At 43.2% G+C, this 17672-nt stretch overlaps 1 protein-coding gene across 5 annotated transcripts in view; it reads right to left on the bottom strand.

Moving 5' to 3' along the window:
- NEK7 (NIMA related kinase 7) overlaps positions 1-17488 on the bottom strand; it is a 150571-nt gene extending 133083 nt beyond the window's left edge. For 2 of the 5 annotated variants that reach the window (XM_067729830.1, XM_067729834.1), the window contains exon 1: positions 17268-17406. The gene's annotated coding sequence lies outside the window, so the exon portion shown is untranslated. Of the gene's footprint in view, positions 1-2872; positions 2896-17267; positions 17407-17444 lie in introns of those variants that run through there. The other 3 variants (XM_067729831.1, XM_067729835.1, XM_067729833.1) reach the window with 3 other exon arrangements.
- Between the last annotated feature and the right edge of the window lie 184 nt (positions 17489-17672).

Raw genomic sequence — 17672 nt, 5'->3', positions numbered from 1 at the left:
ACCCCTTGAAAATCTGAAACCGTCACTCCCTTTTAATCACACGTGAACAATAATTTGGCTATGTATACACTGTTTTAGCCACAACACCATGCTTTGTTCTCTGCAGTAACTGGTCCGTTACTTCCAGTATTTTGTGATACTAAAGAGAACACGTTAATCCCTTCCAATTTCTTGGATGAAGATCCAAGTTCCAGTGACTTACTTTTATCAATTATTGGTTAATGTATTTACTTCTACTTAATGTACTACCTGCTTGGAATAAATCAAGCTAGCAATCTGAATCACCACCATAAAGGGCGTGATTAGAAAATTATTTTATCTGCTTCTTTCCTTTCCACACAAAATACATCTTTTGCTCGATGATCAATGAGCAATTCTGCTTATTTGCTTGCTCAGGTTTCCTTTAACAGCAAGTCCCTTGATTATTTAAATCAATAATTATGCATTTTCATCTGGCACATAGCCTGCCTCTTACATACTGATGATTTATGAACCAATAGCTCCAGAATCTCATTTCCAACCCTACTGGCTGGATCTCTCTGCCTGATTAGCCAAACCAGAAACGTCTAAAATCTTGACCACTTCAAATCCATTCTACTCTGTATTCCCTCCTCAGTGAATGGCACTGCCACTCAGTCATATAGTTCCTAGGCCATCACAGACCCTTTGACTCCCTTACCTGCACGAGTCCCCAACTCCCATTAATTCTACCTCCCAAACCTCTCTCTGCTTCTCCCGGACTCTCATGATCCTTGCAGCTATTATAACCAATTAATTGTTCTTCCTGACTTTGGTAATGTAATTCCTACTCTCCACACCCACCATAATGATCAATCTCAAACGAAAACCTCCATATGTCACACTCCTGCCTAAAACCCTTTAAGGAATGAAACTTTTCTTAGCCTTGCTGGCTTGCATATAAATCCTATACTCTGGCCTTAATGAACCATTGACACTTCTTCCAAATGCCAGGCTCTTTCACGCCTGTGTGCCTCTGACACAGTGTGCCATCCTAGCTGAAACACCCTTCCCAGCTAGCCTGCCTGCCTGGCCAACCTTGCTTCACACTCAGGTGAACCTTTATAAAATACCCCTTTAAGTAATTTGTCCCAGGGCATTTTAGTGACTCCATTATCTGTGCATCTGAGGTCCAATACTTCACTAGGTCCAATAACAACACAAGCAATTACTATTTAAGGGCAGAATCTGTCTCTTCCTTTTTTTTTTTTTTTTAACCTCCAGTACATATGAAAGTCCAATAAACACTTGTTAAATAATCAAATTTAGAAAACAAGAATTTATAAAGAACACAGGTCTAACAATCAGGACCTAACTAGTTCAAATTCACGTGAGCATCTACTGACACTTTTGAACGATCAAGGACAAGTTACTGCTCTGCTCTCAAGGAAAGCTCACGATGAGCACACAGTCTGCAGTGACACAGCAAGGCCCCAAATCCTTCTCCCTGAGTGGCAAATACGGGGAGTTTTCTACCAGAAACAAGTGCCTGGAAGAATGAAGTATTACTACTTCTCAAAAGGGTTAAAGTTCAATACAAATAAAAGATGGTATTATTTCTTCTGTTTATCGTTACAGAAGAATTTCCCTATGAGGATAAAAAAAACAAGTGATCCTTACTCACCCCTTTCAAAGAAATTTGTCCAAAAAAGCTTTTGACACTTTCCATTTGTTTTGGTTAACTGTGGGCACAGGATGCTGTTACAAACACAATAAATGTCCCTTATCATTCTGCCATGTCATTCAGTTACCCACACAGCAACAACGAAGGCCTGGCAAAAGCACGTGATCACTAGGCCAACCATTCAGCTGTAACACCAGAAAAAAGCATGGTAGCCGAACTATAACCATCCACGGCAAAAGACTGACGTACGTAAAGAGCTGAGATAAATAGCTTGGACCCATCTTCCAAATCTGATTATAAAAAGCATTCCTTGTACTAAATAATTCATAGTAGTGAATTCTATCATAACAAAGCTGATAAGACCCCATGGAATACAAGCCAGTACTTGGGAACACTTTAATGAGTATGAATTATGTATTGTAAGGTCATTTGTTTTAACAGCCTTTTGTCTGTAACAAGCACTCACTAACTGAAAAATCATCACTAAAAAACACTTATTTAAATAAAGGAAAAATTTAATAGATTTTTCTGAATTAACACAGATTTTATATTTTATCTTTATTTAAAAAAAGCTTATAAACTGCTGTTTCTTCATTTGTTTAGCACATGTGCTCTACCACAGTCACTGCTCTATATTCTGATTATTCCTGAACTTCCAAAACCCTCATTTCTTTCCAGGCTAGTTTACAGTAAACTATGAAGTGGTTTTAAAAGATGTCCTATCACTTCCTTCCTTTGATGCTCCTCAACCCCAGGCAAGGAAAGGAGCCCTACAGCCCAGTGGTAAAGGCAGGACTCCCTGCCAGGGAACTTCTCCACTGACCCACACCCAGGGCCCCACGACATTCTCACGACCTGAGTCAGTCATAACAACAGAGTCTATCTAAGGGACAATTAGGTTAGTAGGACACAATCAGTGTCTAGCAAAACAAACTGAATGTGTTACTCTACTTCTATGAAAACTCCTGCCTTGCCCCCTCCTGCCCACCCTCGCCCCTCAAAAACAGAAAGAAGAAGAAGAATTAGACCTCTTGGCTGCTTGACCTCCGTTTTACTGTGCACAGACTTCCAATGCAATGAAAATTAACAGAAAATTAAGAAAGAAGGGAGAAAAAGCAAGCAGGAAAAGCCACTGACTCACAGTCACACAAAACTGTCCTAGCTTTTAATAAAAAGATTTCTCAACAAACTTAAGTAAATCATGGCTATACTTTATGTTTTAAAATTTACCTTCTGAGGAACTAAATTCAATCGCTGTTACATTCTTCTTCATACCACAGAACCACACAAGTCTTTAAACGGATTCTGTGCAGCTGACCAAGGCGGCTGCGGGGCAGACTTTCTCAGCCAACACCGCCCATCATGTCACTGCTGCTGCACCGCCATGCAGTCCTCTCCTGCTCTTCTGAACACACACTACAAATCATGCCAAACTTTTACAGTCACTAGAAACAAATGTACTTTCTCTGGCACACTCATCATGTGAAACTATGATTTTATGAAGATACTACCCAAAGAACAAGGATGACTGTTTTAAATTAATAGTGGCAATAATAAACACGGTATGCTGAGGAAGCTACCTAGGACTGTACGTGAGACTTTAAACATAAAGGACTCATTAAAAAAACCCTGAAAATCTAATTAATAGTGATTACAGACTTACACTCAAAATGGAATTATATAATTGACATCTACTTCAGTTTTGTTTTCAGAAACCTTCTGACTCTGCAGAAGTCCATTCCTCTGACTAAAGAACTGATAAAATCTTAGAAAAATGGCAAACAGTAACAGGCTTTAAAAGCACAGATTTATTAAGGATGGAAACAGCCTTATTTGGGTCTTCACAAGAGATACCTTACATGTCATACTTACAGCTAAAGTCAGGCAGCAACACAGAAGTTAACTTTTAATTTCTCCCAGGATTCACTGAGTATTTACTTACCTTTTAGTGAACCTGCCCTTTTACGTGAGGAAGGCTGGACAGGCCCTGACACACCTTCCCCAGGCATGCTCACCTGCTTCCACCTTCCACGCTGATGACCCCAGAGCTGCTCCCCAGCCGGACTGCTCTGCGGTGTTCAAGCCACATGCAGCCACCAGCTACCTACCAGACAGGTCATGCGGGCCTCCCACAGGCATCCAAGGTCCACGTGAGTGAGGCCTTCCCCACCCCCGCCCCACCAAGAAGCCATGTTTGTTCTTAACTTGGGTAGTTCTGGCGAATGCACATTGAATGAGAACGGAGGAAGCTGTTCTGTACTCTCGGCGTAAACAGCAGGGCTCTGAACTCTACACTGATCTGGTTAATATTTCTCCGCCTTTGCTCTTCAGCACTGGGCACTATGGTAACTTTATCTAAAACTGAGGCAAAACCTGTATTTCCTTGTATCTTAGAGTATTTCAACTTTCCCTTCCCAAGCCAAGTGGAGGGATCTGTGCCCTTCTGACAGTCACTGACTGGATGGTGCTCCGCGTGGGAGGCCATCTTGGCACTGCAGTGACAAGGGTAGACCAGAGGTAAGTGTATTTTGCACAGAGCTTTGAGAAGGTCTCCAAAACCATACGAGACAAGGTTTGCCCTCCTGACCCCCATGATCATACTCCTTCTGCTTATGAAGGAGGACAGAGACAGTCACAACTGCAAAAGAATTAGAAAACATAACAGAGAGATGAATCAACTCTTCACGCTTAGTCAAAGACATCTAAACCCCTGCCTTCAATGAGGCAGCAAACACCAGGACACAAATAAAACATCCTAAGAATGTGCAAGAAAGTGAAGTCTCTCATGTCTTTATTTCATCCCATTTCAATAAACAGCCACAGCTACTCAAAGGTGGGGGACAGGGGTAGGGAGAAAAACGTGCTGGAACTGGAGATAAAGGACAATATCACCTACCCAGACCCTCTGCCGTGACTGGGACCCATCCCAGACGCCCATCTGCTTGCTTTCTTATCTTCTCCAAAACTCATTCAGCCACTTTTTGACCACAGCTAACGTGTCTACCAGTGGCTGGGAATACAAAAAGCACTGAGGTAATTCCAACCCATCAGGTTATTCTTAGGGGAGACAAAGAAACAGACTTTACAATATCAGGAAACAAGTATTCCACCAGACGCCGTGGCAGGGACTGCCAGGACAAGAGCTGATGGTAAGGATGCCCAGGCAGCCTGGCAGCCAGGCCAGCCTTGCAGAGAAAACACCGAGGTGCATCTGAAGGAACTGTACGAGCTGGCCGGGCAGAGGACGGGGACGTCCCGACTGACGCAGGGAGAGCGGGGCCACCACAAGCAGGGCAGGAAGACAGGAGCTAAGGACGCAGCAGAGCAAGCACCAACACCCAAACCGCAGTTAGGAGACTAAGGGATTGGAAATTATTCAAGACAATAGTTGAAGGATTTTAAACAAGGTTAAAACCTACCTAGAAACAGGTAGAAGGTGTTGGGGGTGTTTCCTTAAAAACTGAATCAACGAGTAGATAGACAAACAAATAAATTTAACTTAATCCTAAATTTTAAAAGGGGGAAAAAGAGGACGCTAAAGGGGGAATCTATTTTTTAAAAAAAAGAAAGAAAGAAATAGCACTTCTTCTTGGTAATCTTACTTTTTCTTGGTAACTTTAAAGTATAGTATAGGATCGCTTAAGTCTGGATTTTCAAATATAAACTAAATTTCTTCATACATCTCATAAACCAAACTCAACTTAATACATTTTTTTAACAAATATATCTGAGGTCCCCTTTATAATAACCTTGATTCTATTTTGATGCTAGTTCCTGACCTGCTATTAACTAAGAACCAAATAAAGAAGTATCAAAGCACTATAGCTTTTACCCCTATTAAAAACAAAACTTGAAACCATAAAGGTACAAGTAACTCTTTATAATCACATCACAGGAGAGGAAAGGGTCGATCTTCTGAGCACAGTGTTCAAGACCTTTGATAAGGTGGTACCTTCCCAGGTTAACTGCCTATGTGTCTCTTCTTGAGTTCATGAATATACAATGTATTTCTGGTCCATCTGGCTTGGCCTTTAAATGTTTTTAAAATAATTATTGACATTTTGATTGTTCTTTTAAACTTCTAGCAATTAAAAATATGAAAAGATACTAAATAAAATGTATCTGTTTTGAAGTGGAACAACTTTTTACTATGTCAGCATTTGATGAACACAAATCAAATGATAATTTTCCATCAATTCAAATTAGTAATTATTCCTAAGAAGGGAATAACTTAGTTCAACATTTTCTCCATGAGGGGATTATCAGAACATCATAATGGAATTCATTTGGCAAATATATACAGTAAGCACCCTCTATGGGCAGAGAGAGGTTCCTTTCCCTTTACAGAAAAGCCAAAGCACTTACCTTGAACTAGGAATGGGCTAGCCTCTAAGGAAGGGAAACAGAAGGATACTTGGTGAACACCTTAGTAATAAGTCAGGTTCAAATCAATGTCATCTGACTCCTGGTCCTGTTTCAATGTATGTCCTAATTAGAGGAGCTCAGTTCTTACATTGTTCCTTGTTGCCCAAGCCTCTAATTTATACCTAATCACCCAACTGGTCTCTGTCCTGACCCCACACCCCTCTCCATCCCCACCAACTTCGTGTCTGGCATATACTCCTGTTTTTTCCCAGTCCTGGTTCCCATCTCACCCCACTCTGAGATCTTTCAAAAATTCAGAGTTCAGACACCAAGCCCAGGTGAGACCTTTACCCATTTCACTGAGTAAACCTCCCTCATACCACGCCCTGTGGGCCCCTGTGTCTGCCATTCACCCTATACTTCCCTGAAATCAACTGCTCAACTGTCCTGGACGTTCTCTCACTACTCGTATCTACCCAGACCTTCTGCCCCATACAGGCTCTGGGATGCAGTCATCTGCCATTCCCTGAATGGCCAGTTCTGACAAGAATGGTCCCAGGCCCTGCAGGAAACACAAATATGTACAGGACATGATTCACACCTTCCAGAAGCACATATTCCAGGGAGGAAGCTAAGACAAGTACAACAACAGGGAGAGTCGATAAGCACTAAAGGCCTAAAGAAGCAGAAGGAAGATTTCTTTGTACTTTTTGTATAACATTTGAGCAGAGTCTTAAAGGATAAAGATGATTTTTAATCACTGAGATTGAACAGCTGAAGTATAAAAAAATGGAAATTAAAAGCAGCTAGAAAAAGATAAAGCAGAGGCCAGAAAGGGTACAAAATTTATCAAAAAATGGTAAGTTGTCAGATGGGACCAACATCTGGGGGAGAATAAAGAAGTGAATCTGGAAAGGCAGGTCAGGGTTGAGGCTGAAGACAGAGGTCCCGATACAGAGCTGTTAAAGACGGGTGAGCCAGGAGTGATCATACAGATAACACTGCTCACGCCTGTCTCCCATCTTCCGCAATTAATCAAAACTGAGTTTTAAAAGCATAAAGATAGATCTTTGTTTAGATTATTTGTCTACTCACTGTGAGCTACTTACCAATACCCCCAAATTTCTTTCTTCAACCTGTGAATTGGTGGGGCCCAGTAGGAAAGTGGGGAGAACAATAAAGGAACAAATGCGAAAAGGAGGATCATAAAGGGAAGAGACACAGACTCACCCTTACAGCTGCCGCAGCTCTCCAGAGAGCAAACGGCCTGCCTCTCTGCTTGCAGGCAAGTATGCCTTCCAAATTCAGAGAAAGCTGGCCTTGATTTGAAACTAAGCTTAACATCAAATGCTGTGCAGCCAACTGGATCATCTTTCCAGGGGTCTCAAGATGCATACGCAAATACCCCACAAACTTCACAATGAAGAAAAATGGATGTTCATTTGGGTCTTACTCTGGAAACACTGCCATTCAGAGGCTGACAACCCATCTCGTGAACAAAAAAGGCCTAGGAACTGTAGCGTGCCCTGCAGGGACCACAGCCCGGGAGACAGGGTGCCCTGGCAACCGAGCACATCGTTGCAGCCCAGGCTCCTTTTTATTAACTGAACCATTAATCACACCCCGTGATCTCTCTCCTAAGCCAGACACTCAACTCTTAAACTGAGTTCTGTGGATATTAATTTAACTCACCCTAAGACCCTGTGCTTGGCCTCTGAAAACATACAAAAACGAACCTGGACTCAATCCAGGACTTCAAAACCTTCTTTGTCAAGCTGTTTCTTCTTACATTATTTATGATCTACATATGTATATGTGTATAAATATATATTTCTTTAAGGTGGGTGTAGAAATGGTGATAAACAAAAAGGGCCTGAATTTATTGATACACTCCAAATTAATTAAAGAAAAAGGTAAACAAAAAATCACTGATAGAAAGTAGTTTTAAAATGGCCACATAGGCTTGCTTAAGTAAAGAACATAACTTACATGTTAAGGCCTGTATCTGGGACAAGGAGGGCAGCTAGAAAGGACTCGAGAACCAGCTCCTTGTTATCGATGGAAAAAGGAACAGGTTAGTCATCACGCCGTCATCACGCTGTTCCCAAACACTTTCCAGCTCGGCCAGATAAGCAGGACAGGAGAGCCTGGCAAAGTCAAACCCAGGAGCAAGAGAGGCAACTGCAGGTAAAGCTCGGGCCTTGGGGCCTGGAGGCAAAATCTCTGCTGCCAGGCTAAGGGCTTTGCCCTTAAGCAAAATGCAAACCATCTCGAGGTAAGGGAAGTGGTAAGCCTTCACACCCAGCTGAGAAAAATACCCTAAAAATGCCAAAAATGGTGAGAACAGCACACAGCACAAGCAGTACACTCAAGAGGGACCGTTTGGTTGGGACAGAACTAAAATTAACACTTAGATGTACTATTTTCTCTCACTAGTTTGAAGTGGAATTTTCTATTATTACTCAATTCTTATTTACAGTTATGTGTATTTATCTAATTTATTTTAATTGATTTATAACACTGATTTCAGTAATACCTGGCCACCAGTGGAGCTGAAACATTGGCTACATATGCTTAGAAGGGTCTGATTACTAAGTGTGAACTACTCCAAGGGCCACACAGCCCCAGTGAGAAATGATGGTAGCAGTAGGGATGGACTTCCATCATAAATAATTTTTTAAATGAAAAAATCTTTTTTAAAAAGGCCATGTGGCATTTCTTACTGTTGCCTGAGGAACACCTCCATTAAAATCACTTGCACTATATCAGAGAACAGTAGCTTTCCAATCTGTGTATAACAACCATCTGGGGTACTTGCTTTTAAACGCCAGTGCTTGTACTTATCAAATCAGTGTTTCTGACACAGGCATTGTGAGGACCATAGTTTGAGAAACACAGTAATAGGACAAATGCTTTGAAAATACAGCCTACCATGGTGATGGCAAGAAGGTCACTATGTATTCTTGAACAGCTATACAAGTTTTCTGAAAATTATTTTCAATGTACAGATAGATATAACTATTTCAAGGAATTATAAGACAAATCCTTTAGGATTGATTTGATTAATCTCTAATAACTGCTTTGTAAGATAGGATTTTCACTGAAACAGGGAACACATATAATAAACAAATGAGAACCAACTTAAGAGAAAGGCATGGCTACAGAGAAAAAGGAAACAGCCCATCATGATCTCTGAATCATGGCAAAAGAAGAAATTAAAGGGAGAAACTGGTCAGTGGGGTTAACAAACGTTTCAGTCATACATACTGTGCAAGAAGCAACAAGGACACGTAAGTTATTGTCAATACAGCAAAATGACAAACAAACAATGAAGCCTGGCCCTCATGAATCAAGGTATCTAATATAATGAAATGTGTTATTTATAAAATACTGACCAAACAACCCTGTGATCACCCAGGAGCTTTCTGGCCTTTACTATCTATCTACCATCTCTAACTAAGGACTGCTTCCTAGAACTGGCCTCCATAACAGGAATTTCTTCTTCTTTGATCCTATTTCATAGTAAGGATATAGCAACATACGCTAACGTTCCTCGTTCTAGAGGCAACAGAAATACTTCCCCACTACACAGCTGGGCTCTCGAATATTTGCTGACTTGAATCAAGGCCCTGATATGGGCAATCAGAGGTGCAATGTCACTCTATCCTCAAGTCTTTTTTTGAGCACGTACTGTGAATGCAACAAGACTGCCAATTCAAGCAAGTGAAAACAAAACACCATGCCTACTACCAAGAGCATGACAAAGGTAACACACAAGGCAATATGGACTATTAAGGAATCTAGTGGAATGTGGATTAGCAAATTCACATCCTTGAGTTTCAGTTTATTCTCACATTAAATGAAAAGGCCAGTTTAGACAATTTATAAGTTTCCTTCCAGTTCTGAAAGTATTTGATTTAGTGAATTATGGACTTAAAGTCTCCTAAGGGAAACTACAAAATAATGGTGAATGGAAAATTGATTTTGGAACAGCTCTTCTATGGTAGTATAAAATACAAACTGCAGATGACATATGTACAGGATAACCTGGGTACCTTTATCTCTCAGGTACAATCTCTGTACAACCTGAAAATATTCTGTTCAGAACAGAAAGACCAGAAATCTTAAAAATCTTTTGTGTGGTGAAGAATCTGGGAGGGGAAAAAAAAAAGTACAGATTTTGCTTGTTAAATTTTAAGTGTAAGTGAATAGAAGTAAAGATGAGGTCATCAGGTGACCCTAATCCAGTAAGACTGGTGCGCTTTTAAGAGGAGGAGGAGACACATGAGGAAGGCCACATGACACAGGCAGAGACTGGAGTGGCGCACCTATCAGCCAAGGAGCGTCCAGGACGGCCGCCAACACAGAGGCTGAGAGAAGGGCATGGGGCATGTTCTCCCAGGAGCCTGCACGGAGAGCACAGCCCTGTGGGCAATTTGATTTCTGACTTCTGACCTTCAGAACTGTGAGCGTAAACACCTGTTGTTTTAAGCCACCCAGTTTGTGGTAATTTGTTGGGGCAGCCCTGGGAAACTAATACAGGAGGTGTTAAGTACCGAACCCAGAGCATCCATCACCTGGACCGCAGCAGTCAAGGGCCCCCAGAAGAGCAGCGCCATCGTGAGCAGTGGCTGTGTAGTCCCAGGCTGGTGGCTTTCTGATCACGAAAGAGGCAGCAACTCCCTTGGTGGCCCAGTATTGGGAAACCTTGCTAGAAGCTCAGACTCCCTCCCAGCCACCAAATACTATTAAACATGGTGTAATAAATTCCTTCCTACTTAAAAGAGAGAGGGAGAGAGCGATGAGAATGATTAGAAGAGCAGTGGGAGAAGCACCTAATAAAATACAACTCTTCATCAACAGCTGATACTTTGAACACTCTAGGTCACAAAATGACAAAGTGAAGTTGAAAACAATATGCCATTCAACAACCAAAATATTTATCAAATGTAGAAACTTCATTAAAACTTTATTTTAGGTATATATTAAAATGTTAAAAAAATGCCATTTTTCACTGAATACCTCACCTGCTACTATGTTATTCTAAATGTGTCTAAATACCAAAGACTGTTAAACACACACACACACACACACACACAAGAAGTGAATTTGTAGGTTACCATAAAAAATTGAGAATAAATATCAATTAATTCCTATAAAATCAATCCATCAATAAACATTCTTCTTGTATAATGTCTTTCAATTTACCTGTACTTGTTAAATAACAAACCATGCTTAGAAGTAAACTATTTGAAATAAGAACAAGCTATTTGCCTGAAATAAATTACCTATTGTCCAGTTCTGGGTATCTTTATGACAGTATGCAAACATATCCCATTATTTTACTATAGGGTTCAACAGATATAAAAGGCAATGGAAGATTGGCAACTCCTTACATTTTAGAGGTATAACAATTTTTCATAAACATGTCTAACTGTTCCATTTTTCCAATCATAATATATAGAGGATATGTGGCTTTGCTATGGTTACGACCACAAAAAAATTAGAGTAATTTGCCAGTTAAGTAGCAGAATATGAGAAAAATATCTTAACAATAAAAAAAACAGAATTGGAAGCACACTAGAAAGAATATTTTAATTTTTTCCATTTTTGAATCAGTATTTAAGTATCTTTCTGCAACTCTCACTTTTTTTGTTGTCCAAACTATAACCCCCAAGGCTCTTGTGGCTTTTTCTACCTGAGGAACTAAGGATTACTGCCCTCTCCCCACAAAGTTTAGTAAAAACATTAACTCGTGCTGGGAACAATTAAATTATAAATATGGAAATCACAGGGCAAAAGGGAAGAATAATTAAGGCGGAGAAAGTAGAAATGGCAGCAGAGCTGGGTAGGAGCCTCTTCAGATAAAGCTGGGCAGCAGGGCCTGCCATCAGAAGAAACTGAGAAGACGTGTTTTTCCCACCACAAAACGTCCTAAGAATAGAGAAAGAGGTGAAATGAAACTAACACTCACTGAGCCTACTACCCTCCTTCTACAAAGATGTTGTCATTTACTCCTCAAAGCAATGTGACCTGAGCTGAGAAAACTACGGTCTGAACAAATCAAGTAACTCAAGCAAGGTCAGAGAGTAGGAGCGAAGCCTTGGCCTTAGTCTTTTTCACATCATGGTAAACACAGAAAATGATATTTGTGCAGCAAGGTCACACAAAGAGAAGAGGCTGGTAGCAGCTGCTGGCAACCAGCCGGGAAGCTCTGAAGCCCCAGGCCCCGCCCCGAGGGGTCAATATTTCGGCCCACCCAGAACCCACTCCTGGCTAGGACTGGGAAATCCTTCTGTGTAAGCTCAAAACTGTTGCCTTTTCCATTCCATTCAACCGCTTCTCAGCAGCTGCAACCAGGTCAGCCACAGCTAACTCTACTGAAAGCAAAGAGTCAGGTACCCCGCAAGTACTCCCAGGCCACAAACGCCCGTGACTATAGCCTCTCCTTACAAATGCAGGCCCTTTTTAGAAATTTTTTTTTTTTACTGGAAAAACAGTCTTTTATAAAAGACTTATCAATAAATAAATAAATAAAAAGCTTAATAAAATGATTAAATTAGAATGCCAAAAAAAAAGAAAAAAAGGCTTAGTCAATTTTTCTAACAAGAAAAAAAAAATCTGTGCACCCTCTTGCTCATGCCAGAAATTTTCTCTAACAGCAGAAAAAGCAGTCACTCCAGTCGACTTAGAACAAAAACTACTAGTTAAAGAAACACAGCAAAGCACATTCCTTCTAGGGCTATCAGTCAATCAAGCAAAGAAAAATGTCTGACATCAGAGTCCATCTTGGCTTGGCAACAAGAAGGAAGCGGAGAGAGCGCAAATCCATTCAACATCACTGGATGGGTGTGGGATCCCCCCCTGCCCCGAGGCAAAGAATGACAGAAATCCCTGAACAGGTGAATAAATCTGAAAGAGGCTGATATATTTATGAGGGCTCTGAGACTAAACACAAAATTTGGCAATGAATAACTGGGCGTTATTCTGAGATGACTGGGGAAGATCAAGAGAACGTCATAAGGGATCAAAGGACCAGAAAAGGCGAACACAGTGCTGTGGAAAATCCCTGTCAGCCCAAACATCCATCCTAGAATCAGGTTTAGACCCTTGGTATTACCTTCTAGGGCAGAACTGGGCCTCCAGCCTGATTGTATAAACGAAGTTTTACTGGAACACAGCCACACCCACCTGTTCAGGTATGTCCACGGCTACAGTGGCAGTAGCTGTCACAGAGACCATACGACTCACAAGGCCAGAAATATTTACTCTTTCATCCTTTAGAGACAAAGTCTGCGAACCCCTGTTCTCTACAAAAGCAACCTGGTATGAAAAAACTGCCTTTAATGACTTACACTGATTATCAATAGAAGACCAATGGCAAGATTTACAGAAAGGTCTATTTCCATTAAGTAACAGAAAACATATAAATTTCTAAAATTTGATAGACCAATTAAATAACTTCCATTCAGTTACACACTATTCCGATTAACACTTTGGATAGCTATTAGCAAACAGCTCATTGTATCGGCTCGTTATATACATAGTATGACAGCTGTTATTTTAACAAAAGTTAAAAAAAAGAAGTTATCCTGCTCAAAAAAATTAAGGAATGCTTCAAGACCATCTATCTGTCCTTCTCATTTCCACTGCTCACTAAAAACCATGAAATATATTCTCTAAGTGTTTTCCTTATTCTGTAAAGATGTACAATACACAGGGATAATCAAACTATTAATCACCAAAAGAGGAATCAGCAGTTTAGAGGTTTTATAGCTCTAAGAATGAATGGTTCTACATTAGTTCTATGTATAAGTTGAAAATTTCTCAATTGCCGTTATATCCTGCAAATAAATATATTTGATTACAATTATATAAATTCCCTATAAAATTGAAGGGAGGAAGAAATGAATTGAAACATTCGAAAGTATGAAGAAATGCTTCTTAAAACATCTTATTATATATTTATAGAAATGCTGATAAAATAATTGCTGGTAAGGCAATTCAGAGCAAACATTAATCACACATGTCATTTCCAAAACACCCTTAGTATTATGCTAAGTTTGCTGCCACGTTTTATGAATGATGTACTAAAACACCTACCCACATAACTCTTGAGCAAATATTTGAAGGGACAAATATATTAATTTGAATGAAACCAGGAATGTGGACAGTGTATTGCTTTATGCAGCTGCCCTGCACATTTTTTAAACACCAAAGCCTGTTTTAAAAAAAAATCAAAACCTGAAAGGAATTTTGGGGACCTATTACCTAATTAAGCAACTTCTTTTCCAAAACTGCATTAAGTAATCGTTATTCTCTCCTCTCCAGATGCCCTGAACAATGGCTACACTAGTAATACTGGAAAGATACATTTTAAAACATCAGGCAGTTCCAATGAAAACAGTTTTTGGTTATAAAACTCTCTAATGATTTCTCTGACTACATATTTAAGTTTAAAAAAAAAAAAGAAATCTACATTTCAGTAAATGCACAAGAGTCGGGAAGAAAATACTTAAATGTTTGCAATAAACCAGAGCCTCACACTGCCAACTGCAACCACCAGAAAGATGAAGGGAGGGGAGTACGAGATCAGATACTCCTGCGCACAAACTATACCCGCGTTCTGGTCATGTGGAGACTACAAAACTGAGTTTTACTATTCGGGTAGGTTAACACCCGAGGCCTCAAACCTCCCCTCCCCACCAGTACGCGGCCATCATACCAGGCGTGCTTTCCTCATTCTTGGCGTAAGTGCTGCTTTAGGGGCTGGAAAAGCGCTCTTGAAATTGTCCAGCCAGGACAATGTGTGTGTTGGAAAGGGCGTGGAGGGCGCTGCAGGTGTGACCCGAGTCAACGACCCCGAGCAGCACAGCAGTGCAAACTAGGAAATGAGTCTGCACTCCAGGGACGGTCTTTACTTTTTTAGGTGAAAAAAAAATTTTTTTAACTGTGGAAAGAGTCCCAAGTAATTGTAAAAACGCTTAAGGATTGGGATTCTGACATTTCTTGGTTTTCATTTTCAGATAATTTCAAAGAACGAGGAGGGGGCTCGTGAGAGAAACGCGTAAAATGAGGAGGGGTCTTGTGAGACCCCTCCTCCCCTCCATTAGTCACACCAACCGGTGGGTCCAAAGCGCGGCTGAACCTTGAAAGGAGACGAGCACCACGGGGTCCTAGGAACCTGCCGCTGCGCCCTCCTCATTTTACGCCTGTTTCTCTCACAACCTCCCCTTACACTGCCCGTTTACCCCACACGCCCCCCATCTCACAAGCCCCCTCCTCGTTTTACGTGTTTCTCTCACAAGCCCCCTCCTCGTTTTATGCGTTTCTCTCACAAGCCCCCCCTCCTCGTTTTGCATGTTTACCTCACAACCTCCCCTTATCTTGCCCGTTTATCCCACACGCCGCCCCCCTCCCTTGAGCCCCCGGGGCCGGGGGAAGTGCCCGCCCTCCAGCGGGAGCAGCGCCGTCCTCACCGCGCATTGGCTGTGGAGGCCGTCAGTCTGAAGGGGGCGGGGCCTCCTGCTCGAGAGCCGAATCTCAGGACCGCGCGTCTTGCAAGGTCCCGGGCTGCCCCAGACCCCGGGAAAGCAACCAGCTTCCACTAGGGGTGCCTTAGCCTTTTAGTTTCGCCGCCCTCCTCTCGCCGTCCCCATAGTTTCTACCCCTTTGACGCCTCTGAGACGCAAAGTTTTTCAAAGTTCCAACATCTCTCCCCCACCCCAGCAAGCTCCCACCTAGTCCAGGGCCAAGCTGAGGATGCTGCGGTTTTAGGAGTGAAGCAACCTGTGGACTGGATCTCCTCGACGGTAGCGAGGGATCCCTTCGTCTGGAAATGAAGTTGCTTACGCTTTATGTTAACCGTTTTGGGGGCACTGGCCTTCATCAAGCGTTACAGCCAAGAATACTCGGCATCAATTCAGCAAGAGTTGCCACAAAGCATTACAGAGTTAATTGTATCTCTTGTCTAACTATTCACCCTTTCAGTGTTTGTCTGATAGTCCCAAACGTACCATAAACTTTTTGAGTGAAAGTACTATGCTATTCTCCGACCACACCCGGAGCAGCTCAAGCTCCTAAACAGAACAGATGGGTCTCACACACACATTCTGTACTTTATTCTGTAATGCAACCTGGCGAGACACTCTGCTGTAGCCTGCTGGGAGTGTGCATACTCCTTGAAACTGCAAATTCCTTGGAGAAGGAATTAGAAACAGTGGTTCTAATTATAACGGGTACACAATGCTCTACAAACCATGGGCATCTGATCGTTTCAACTGCATCCTTAAGATCAGTAGCCTCAAAGGAGGGGAAAAATCATTCCACTTCTGCAATGTTTCTGACTTTCAATTCCATCACCAACAATGCTCAAGGTTGGAAACATATCTTACTGTAAAATAAGTCTATTCTTAGTATCTATCCCTAACAAGACCTACAGCTGTGCAAGAACAAGATTCACCTGTTTGAATCATCATCTCCCAAGGCCTACAGTATATAGGAAAGAGGTAACAGGGATTCTTAAATCTCACTGTAGGATCCTTCCTCTAGGTTGTGTTCGATTCCTGACCCTGTCCTGGGGCAATGTGGTCTTACTTTTCTCCTTTCTTCTCTGCGCTCCCCTTCGCCTCTCTGGCTTGGGCCTCAGTGTTCAATGTCTTTATTTCTTTTCCATTGCCACTATCACCACCAATGTTCGCTACTGCCTTGCAATCCCTCTCCCTGACGCTTCCTAGTTCTGACAGAGTCCCAGGAAAGCTCCTTCTCCAACAGACCGGTAACCCTCCCCGCACTTCTCAAGGCCGGTCTGCAAGGCTCCCACCACCCACCTCTCCTCAGAAGTTCGCTCTGCCCAGTCCGGCTGAGGCTGACGGCTGACAGCTGAACCCAACCAATCCACGTGGAATAAATAACCGCCGCCGCCAATGAGCGTATGGCGGGAGGCGGAACTTCGCCAAGTTCCTCGGGTCCCCGAACCGAGACCTGTTGCGCCGCAGCCGTGGCCGCGGAGTTTCTTAGTTACGGCGGCGGCCTCGGACGCCCGAGCCGCACGGGGCACGAGGCTCTCGCCACCGCCCACGACCGGACCAAAGCCCCCGCCCGCTCGTCCGCGCGCCCCGCACAGCCTCCTCTCCCCCTGGCGGGGTCCCGAGGCTGCCGCGCGCGAGCCGGACCTACCTCCCCTCCCGCCTGGCTCCCGCAGGCGGCCCCAGCCGGCGGGGCCCCGGCCCGCGCGCCAGAGACCCCGGTGGCGACTCACCAAGAAGCGGGGAGCTCTCCGTTCTCCGGCCGGCGAGGGACCCGGGGCGGGCGGGCGGCTCGGCCAGGCGGTGCCGCGCACAGGCCCGCTGGGCCAGGGGCTGTGGCTGCTAGGCCCGGAGCGCTGGCCACCTCCCGCCGCGCCGCCCCCGCGGACGCTGCAGGCACGGAGACCCACCCTGTGCACGGCGAGGCGCGTCCGGAGCGCGAGCTTAGCGGTGGCCCATCCTCCCAAGACTCCCGCTCCTCCTCCAGCGGCTGCTGCTGTCAGGAGTGTAAACATCCCGGCATCCCCGAGGAGGGGGCGGAGCGGGCGTCGGCACCGCCCCCACGCCGAGCCCCGCCCCCGAGCCCTGCTCTGGCCGCACGATGCATCCGCTGGCCTCCGCGGAGGGACCCCTCGACT

This window comes from Pseudorca crassidens, chromosome 2 (genome assembly GCF_039906515.1).
Source record: "Pseudorca crassidens isolate mPseCra1 chromosome 2, mPseCra1.hap1, whole genome shotgun sequence".
Classification (NCBI taxonomy): Eukaryota; Metazoa; Chordata; class Mammalia; order Artiodactyla; family Delphinidae; genus Pseudorca; species Pseudorca crassidens.
The sequence above is the reverse complement of the archived record's forward strand: the minus strand, read 5'-3'. Positions and strand labels throughout refer to the sequence as shown.